Source organism: Dipodomys ordii, unplaced genomic scaffold (assembly GCF_000151885.1).
Source record: "Dipodomys ordii isolate 6190 unplaced genomic scaffold, Dord_2.0 Scaffold22, whole genome shotgun sequence".
Classification (NCBI taxonomy): Eukaryota; Metazoa; Chordata; class Mammalia; order Rodentia; family Heteromyidae; genus Dipodomys; species Dipodomys ordii.
Genome location: NW_012267238.1, coordinates 15217426 through 15225260, shown reverse-complemented (window position 1 = coordinate 15225260; position 7835 = coordinate 15217426). Strand labels below are relative to the sequence as shown.

Sequence of the window (7835 nt, the reverse complement as noted above, 5' to 3'; positions counted from 1 at the left end):
TGTTATGTCGAAAAACGAACTTTACAACTTTGGCCAGGGGGCTGGGGGTGGGGGGAGATGGGAAAGGATGGGAAGGGGAGACAAAGGAGGAGGCAACAATGCTTGATAGGAAATGCACTCATTACCTTGCCCATGTAATTGTAACCCCTCTGCCCGGTATTTTCACAATAATAAAAAGACACAGATCCACGCTGGTGTTAAGAGGCGGCTTTTGCACGTGCTCCATCACTGTGGGTGTCAGACATAAAAACCAGTTTCCGAACCCCAACTCCAGCCGCAGACAGGAGGCCCAAGCCATGTGGGGCTCACCGTGGCACTGGAAAACCTAACCCAGACTGAAATCAACTCCTCGATTACTCCTCTTTTCTCCTCCTCTTCCTCTCCTTTCTTTTCTCCTGCAAGTTCTTCAGGTCAGTCATCACATGCGAAGTCTGGTGAACCCACATAATCACAGTGACCATCGCGTTGAACAGCAGCGGTGCTGAGAACACGATAGAAACGAAAAGTCCCCCTGCAGTCAAAATACTGGTATTTTGAAAACGACCTCCAGTGCCCTGCGGCCATTCATTGATATCCTCAGCACAGTAGACCGACGCCACGAGGCACAGGAAATGGCCAATCTGTGGTTTGTACCTCTGAGAGGAGAAGCAGGTGAGGAGCAGGTACAGCAGGTGGAAGACCAGGAGCCCCAAGAGCCAGAGTTCCGTCCAGTCTGTCTGCGAGAGGATGGCGCGGACGGCAGGGAGCTGGGGCCCGACCATGACCGCCCGGCCGGGAGAGGAGCGCAGTCGTTCCCCACCATTTTCTTTTCTATCCTTCAACTCCCCTCCCACCATGTTCTACACGTATTTGTGTATGTACATAGATATGTATATCTTTCAGGTCTAAATCCTACAAATGAGCAACAATATATGATATTTGCTTTCTTTCTTTTTCTTCTGGTCATGGGTCTTGAACTCCGGGCCTGGGCGCTGTCCCTGAGCTCTTCAGCTCAAGTGCTCTACCATGGAGCCATAGCACCATTTCTGATTTTCTGGTGGTTAATTGTACATAAGACTCTCACAGACTTTCCTTGCCCTGGCTGGCTTTGAACCGGGATCTTCAGATCTCAGATCCTGAGTAGCTAATATTACAGGTGTGAGCCACCAGCGCCCGACTTGATATTTGCTTTTTTTGAGCTTGGTTTATTTCATTCAGCAAGATGATCCGCACATCTATCCATTTTCCTGTCAATGACAAAATTTTATTCTTCTTTATGGCTGGATAAAATTACATAGTACATATGTACCATACTATCTTTTCCCATTCATTCGTTTCTGGACATGTTGGTTGATTCTGTAGTTTGGCTCTTAAGAAAACTGCACAGAAATGGGTGTGCAGTGTTTTTCTTATATTGATTTATACTTTGTGGGGGGTATATTCCTGGAAGTAGTCTGTTCATGATAGGTATGTTTTCAGCTTTGTGAGTCACTTTTACACTGAGTTCCATAGTGGTTGCAGTAGCTTATATTTCTACCAACATGACTTGGTCTTCCTTTTCCTCTCCATCCTCACCAGTGTTTTGCTTTCTTGATAATGGCCATTTTGACTGGGATGAGATGGCATCTTGGTATGGTCACCCAAACTCTTGATGGTTTCTTCTACAAACCTGTCTGTGGAAGATGTTGTTACTGGTCCAGCTGGCAGCCACTCCCTGTTTCCTCTTTTGTTCGCAGAATCTTGATATTGTGGCAACTGGGCCAGGCCAGGGTTTAAAGGATGGTTCAACTATGCCTGTTGTAACAGTCTCAATGTACACTGCTGAGTACTCCAGGAAGAGCTGCTAAGGGAGAGCTAAAAGAAATGCCATAAACCAGGTCCTGGTGGCTCATACCTCTTAGCTTCTTAGGAGGCTGAGCTTTGAGAATCAGGGTTCAAAGCTAGCCCTGGAAGACCAATGTATGAGACTTTTATCTTCAATTAACCAGAAAAAAAGCTGGAAAGGGAGGTATAGCTGAAGTGGTAGAGTGCAAACCTTGAGTGAAAAAGCTAAGAGAAGGTGACTAGCCCTGAGCTAGTACCAGCACGAAGTTAAAATAGAAAAAGTTTGCTAGAAAATTTTTAGACAGAAATTTTCCTTTTATTGAGAGAGACAGTATTTTTTTTGCACAGCACTTTAAATCACTTCATTTGCAGCTCTGTGGCAGTCTTTTGCTTGCAACATTTCCCATTGGGCTAACTTTGGCCTGCAGCTGAATGCCTTTTGCTTTTGCCCCAGGGCTCCCTATCTACCTAGCTACCACTCTAATCCAAGATGCCAGCATCTCTCCTTTGAACTACTTCCACAGACTCTAGTTCATCTCAGTTTTTCAATTCCTTCCCTTCTTCGATAAATTCTCCACATCGCAAGATAATCTTCTAAAAGTATAATGGAAACTATGCTAACTTGAACCTTTAACACGTACTTCAAGGTCTTTCCATTATCTTTAGAGCAAAATAAAAACTACTTAGTATGCCTACAAGCCCTTGATGATTTTTCTACCTGTCCACTTTCCAATCACTGCAAGTCTCACTCTCATCCTTGCTCCATTGGCCCTCTAGGCATTTGGATGTTAGATGACTTCACAATGCAGATTCTTCTGCTGATGTACTTTCCCCCTAATCCATCCTTGTGGAAGGATCTATCTTACCTTCCAGAAGTCACTTCAAATGTCTTTTCTAGAAAGACCTTCCCTTACAACTTAGGGTTAAGTAGCATACAATTAGTCTTTGCTAAGTTGCAATTTCATATTTGTTTGTTCTTTAATTGCTTGCTTCCTTAAGTATTTTAGAATCACATGGAACAGGTTTTTAATTCTCTAGTATACAGGTTCTTATAAAATGCTGCTTAAGAAATATTTGTTAAATGAGTGAATAAATAGTAGTAAGAACAATGTAAGTTTTTATTTAATAAGTACTTTACTCAAATTCTGTCTCTGTCACTTTTAGCTTGTGAGTTTAGCCAAATACTCTAACTTCTGTTGTCTCCACCCAGAATAATTACAGATGTACATAATACAGTAGTTAGATATATTGAATTTTTTTTATATACAAAGATACTTACCACAATGTCTGGCAAATAGTACATATTACATAAATGCTTAACTGCTATTGCCATTGCTGTCATTATTATGTTCTCTGCCAGGAAACTAAACATCAGAGAGGCAAATCCCAAATCCATAAATCTAGGAACTGGCAACTTGGGATTCACCAACCAGAAGTGTGCATGGACGAAATGATGACAACGTTTTGAGGTAAAAGCAATGGATAGACATTATTAAAAGTTTCTCCTCTTGCTGGGTACCAGTGGCTCACGCCTGCAATCCTAGTTACTTAAGAGCCTGAGATTTGAGGGTCATGGTTCAAAGCTAGCCTGGGCAGGAAAGTCCGTGAGACTCTTATCTCCAATAAACCACCAAAAAACTGGAAGTGGTGCTGTAGCTCAAGTGGTAGAGTGCTCGCCTTGAGTTGAAGAGTGGGACAGCACCCAAGTCCCAGTTCAAGCCCCACAACGGACAAAAACAAACAAAAAAACAAAAAGTTTCTCCTATATTCTCCTACAACCTATTGTTTACTTTTAATTTTTGGGAAGCATAATTATATTGATATTTTTTGTTCAAGGATATATACATAAATTGGGAGCAAAAAAGGCTTTCTATACAGGTGCTCTTCCACTTATAGTGGGTCTGTGGCCTCATAAACACATTGTTGACTATGCCTAGCTATGGAACATTACTGCTTAGAGATGCAGTTCCTGGAGAGGTGTCTACCTTCATGACTGTATTGTTGGAGGGAACAGTGGTATACTTCCTCTATCTCTGCTGTTTGGAATTGTGACAGAATACGGCTGTGCATGGAAAATGATCACGATCCCCAAATCAGTGTGTTATTTTTACTAAATGCGTATTGCTTTCACACAACCAGAAAGTAAAAAACTCCTAAGCCAAACATCCAAGGTTGGGGACTGTATGTAAGTATGTTCTTTGAAAATTATGTGATGCATGATTATGAAATTTGCCTATGGAAACCAAGTGAAGTGCTTTGGAAGGCATCTATGGAAACTGATTGACATGCACTTTAGTACCTTCTATTCACTTAAAAAAAATTGTGCTGCTACTGGGGCTTGAACTCATGGCCAGGGGTTTCTCCTTGGTCTTTTCTCTTAAATCTGATGCTCTACAATTGAAGCCACAACTCCACTTTTAGTTTTTTGCTGGTTAACTGGAGATAAGAGTCACATAGACTTTTCTGCACAGGCTAGCTTCAAACCACTGCAAATCTCAGTTCAGCCTTCTGAGAATATCTAGGATTATAGATATGAAGCCCTGTTGTCCACACTCCATTCATTTTTAACCCTTTCTAAGTTGATGTCTCCATTTTCCACTGACAATGGTCCCACAAGGAATCTGATGGACGCTGGATGCTTACTGGACTTCAGCTTATCTGAAGAATTTAAAGCATCTTATGTTAGTAACCAATAATGGACCTTTGATAACTCTCTACTCTGTGTCATCACAACTTTCCTGCCATTCCCTGCCCCCCCCCTTAGTCTTCTTGTCTTCTTTCTTTTTTCTTCACAATTATTTGCACAATTATTTTAACAAGTCCTCTCTTAGCCACTTGGCTGTCCCAGGGTTTAGCTCTCCATCTGTTTCTCTTCTCATACTCACACTTGATCCTGGGATAATACCATCCAAGACCATTGCCTCATCTCTCACTATAACCTACATCTCCATCCATCAGCTCTTGATGCTTTAATCCAGATTCAGTTTCTAGCCACTTCATTCAAGGGTTTGGATTTAAAGAGACTAGAGCTATCAAATACAAACTTCTTTTTTCATCCATTTGCTGCTGCTGCTCCATGAACTATCCTCCTGTGTCCCTGGCCTGTGGATGCATACATATGCTGTGTGCTTTCTCTACCTCTTGTTTCATCTCCAATTGATGCTCCACATTCCCATAGAATGCTTCTAAGACATGGAAATCTGTGGTTCCACTTTGGCTAGTGGCAGATTATTTCCTATAAAACTAACCCTCCCAAGAAGAAAAGTAAAAGGAATAGGAAAAGTAGGAGAATGTGTTAGCTAAAATGACCTGGAGAGGAAATCAAAGAAGCTTAAACTAGACAGAAAGTCAGCATATGGATGTGTGAGTTTTGCATTTTTTTCCCTTGGGCGAGTGCTAGGGCTTGAACTCAGGGCCTCTTTCTCTCACTTGACTTTCTTGCTCACATCTGGAATTCTACTACTTGAATATCTACTTAATATCTTTAGTCCATCATTTTGCTAGTTAATTGGAGATGGAGTATCACTGACAATTTTGGGAAGTTGTGGAAACTTTAGCCATATTAAATTTTTTTCTAAAACAAAAATAACTTTTGGATGACTATGATGCAGAACAGAGTCTCATAATGTCCAAGATACACTTCAAAATTACAATGAAGAAATAAATAAATGTAATTTATACAACTCACAGAGAGTAAACACTGAGATGGACCAGGCGTTAGAATTATCTGACAAGGATTCTAAAGCAGTTCTTTTAACTATGTTCAATGACTTAGGAAAAATACACTTGGTAATGTGTTTGTTATAAATTTAGATAAAAGAAATATCGGAAGATAAACTTTTTTAAAAGGGGAAAATAGAACTGAATCTTTTACAACTGTGAAAATTGCAACATATGAAAAAAATGGTTTGAATAAATGTCACAGTAGATTGCAGGTGACAGAAGATAGTGTCAGTTATCTGAAAAGAGGTCACCAAGATCACGATCGGCAGATCAGAGAGAAAAAATTGATTGAAAAAATTAATAGAAGCCGGGCGCCAGTGGCTCACACCTGTAATCCTAGTTACTCAGGAGGCTGAGATCTGAGGATGGCGGTTTAAAGCCAACCCGGGCAGAAAAGTTCGTGAGACTCATCTCCAATAATTCGCTAGAAAATCGGAAGTGGTGCTGTGGCTCAAGCATTAGAACGCTCGCCTTGAGCTGAAGAACACAAAGACAGCATCGAAGCCCAGAGTTCAAGCCCCACGACCGACAAAAAAAAAAAAAATCAATAGAGACTTATGGACAAGTGGGAAATCAAGGGTCTAACATAGACATAACTACCAAAGAATAGGAGTTAAAACTGGATTAAAAACATTTTTAAAGAAATTATACCTGACAGCTTTTAAGTTTCATGAAAGGTATACACTCACAGATTTAGTCTCTGAGAATCTACACACTAGATAAATATAAACATAAACATTCCAGAATTTAGTAGAAAATACCAACACAAGACTAAGGTTTTATCTATAAGCTTACACAACCTTTTTTTTATCCTTTTCAACTGTTTCCTTCTACTTTTTCCACTCACTTCTTTGGAGATGCATAAATGAAAACACTCAAAATTGATCTACTTCTTTTCAACTTGTAGTCAAGAATGCAAACAAAATTGTTGGTTGTATGACAATGCCTTGGAAACTTAAAAAACAGTTTGAAAGTGATAGGTTGAAAAGGGACAGGATTTCTTCTGGGTTCATGATATATGAAGTACTTTCTACTTCCTTTTCCTATCTAGTTTACCAATTAAGTTATTAATCTAGTTATGAAATATGTTTGATTACCTTTGGGGGCACTGAGGTCATTATGACAAATATTTACCATTAGAATATATTCTGTATAGATTCATCATATATAATGAATATATTGGTCATTTTTGAACTCTGTTATTTATAAAATAATTTATCATTTTTATTTATTACAAAAGGAAGACAGAGACAATTTAGAAGAGATAGGAGAACAAAAGAGAATTCGCTATTCCATCAGCATTCACCGAGCCCAGATTTTATACCAGAAACCACCTTTAGTACTGGGAACACAACATCAAAAACAAGCCTTGCTCTCACTCTAATCAATGAGTCACGAAAGAGGAAAATAAACAAGAAAATGTATACCAAATGACTCAAGGTAGGAATTTAAAGAAAATAAAATGTCTTTCTGTAAAAAAGTACAACTATAAAATATTTACAATATGAATAATGTATACTTACAGAAAGTCTTTCTATTGAAAATATTTTAGCTCATTCTAAATACTTCAGAAATTAGTTTTAAGTAGCAAATGTTCTGTATTTTGTATTTAAATGTCTATAGTTTTTGCTTATAAAATGCTAGAATACATTCTATATAGATTCAACACAAATTTTTGTAGTAATAATTTTATAATCACAGTATATAAAAAGTATTATTATAATGAATAATAAAGTTAAATACTTTTAACTTATTTTAAGTAGGTGTACATAGTAGTTTTAATTCAACATGTCAAGTTATGAGTACAATGAATCTTGAGCAATATTACACTTCTGTTATTCTTCCCATCTCTCCCAAAATACCCATCCTCTCAAGTTACCTGGTTCTATTTTCACACATGTACAGGAGTCTTATATCTGTATTTCCCTAACATTCTCTTCTCTCTTCATCACTCCCCCCTCCATTAAGCCCCACTTATTCCATTCATACAAAACATTTCAGTTTCCTGGTATTCATTATGTTGTCTGTTCATTGTTCGAAGGAGTTACTCCCTGGGAATCTACCCTTGGGAATACCATACTTTAGTTAGTTTGATTGTGTATATATGCTTATGGCCCTGTATATAGATTTTCATTTTTTCCAATATCAGTTTTGTGTCTGAGTCTCCCTATGGTGGCCAAACAATTTGAACTAATGTTTTAAACCTTAAATTGACTCAGTGTTTTGGGGTTGCTTAGCTAGAATAAGATTATTTTTCTCTGTTACTTGGAGAAAGTGTGGCTATTATTTGAACAGAGGGGAGTTGTAAT

The 7835-nt window shown here is 38.7% G+C and overlaps 1 pseudogene; it reads right to left on the bottom strand.

Moving 5' to 3' along the window:
- Positions 1-353: 353 nt before the first annotated feature.
- LOC105983954 lies at positions 354-836 on the bottom strand (annotated as a pseudogene).
- Between the last annotated feature and the right edge of the window lie 6999 nt (positions 837-7835).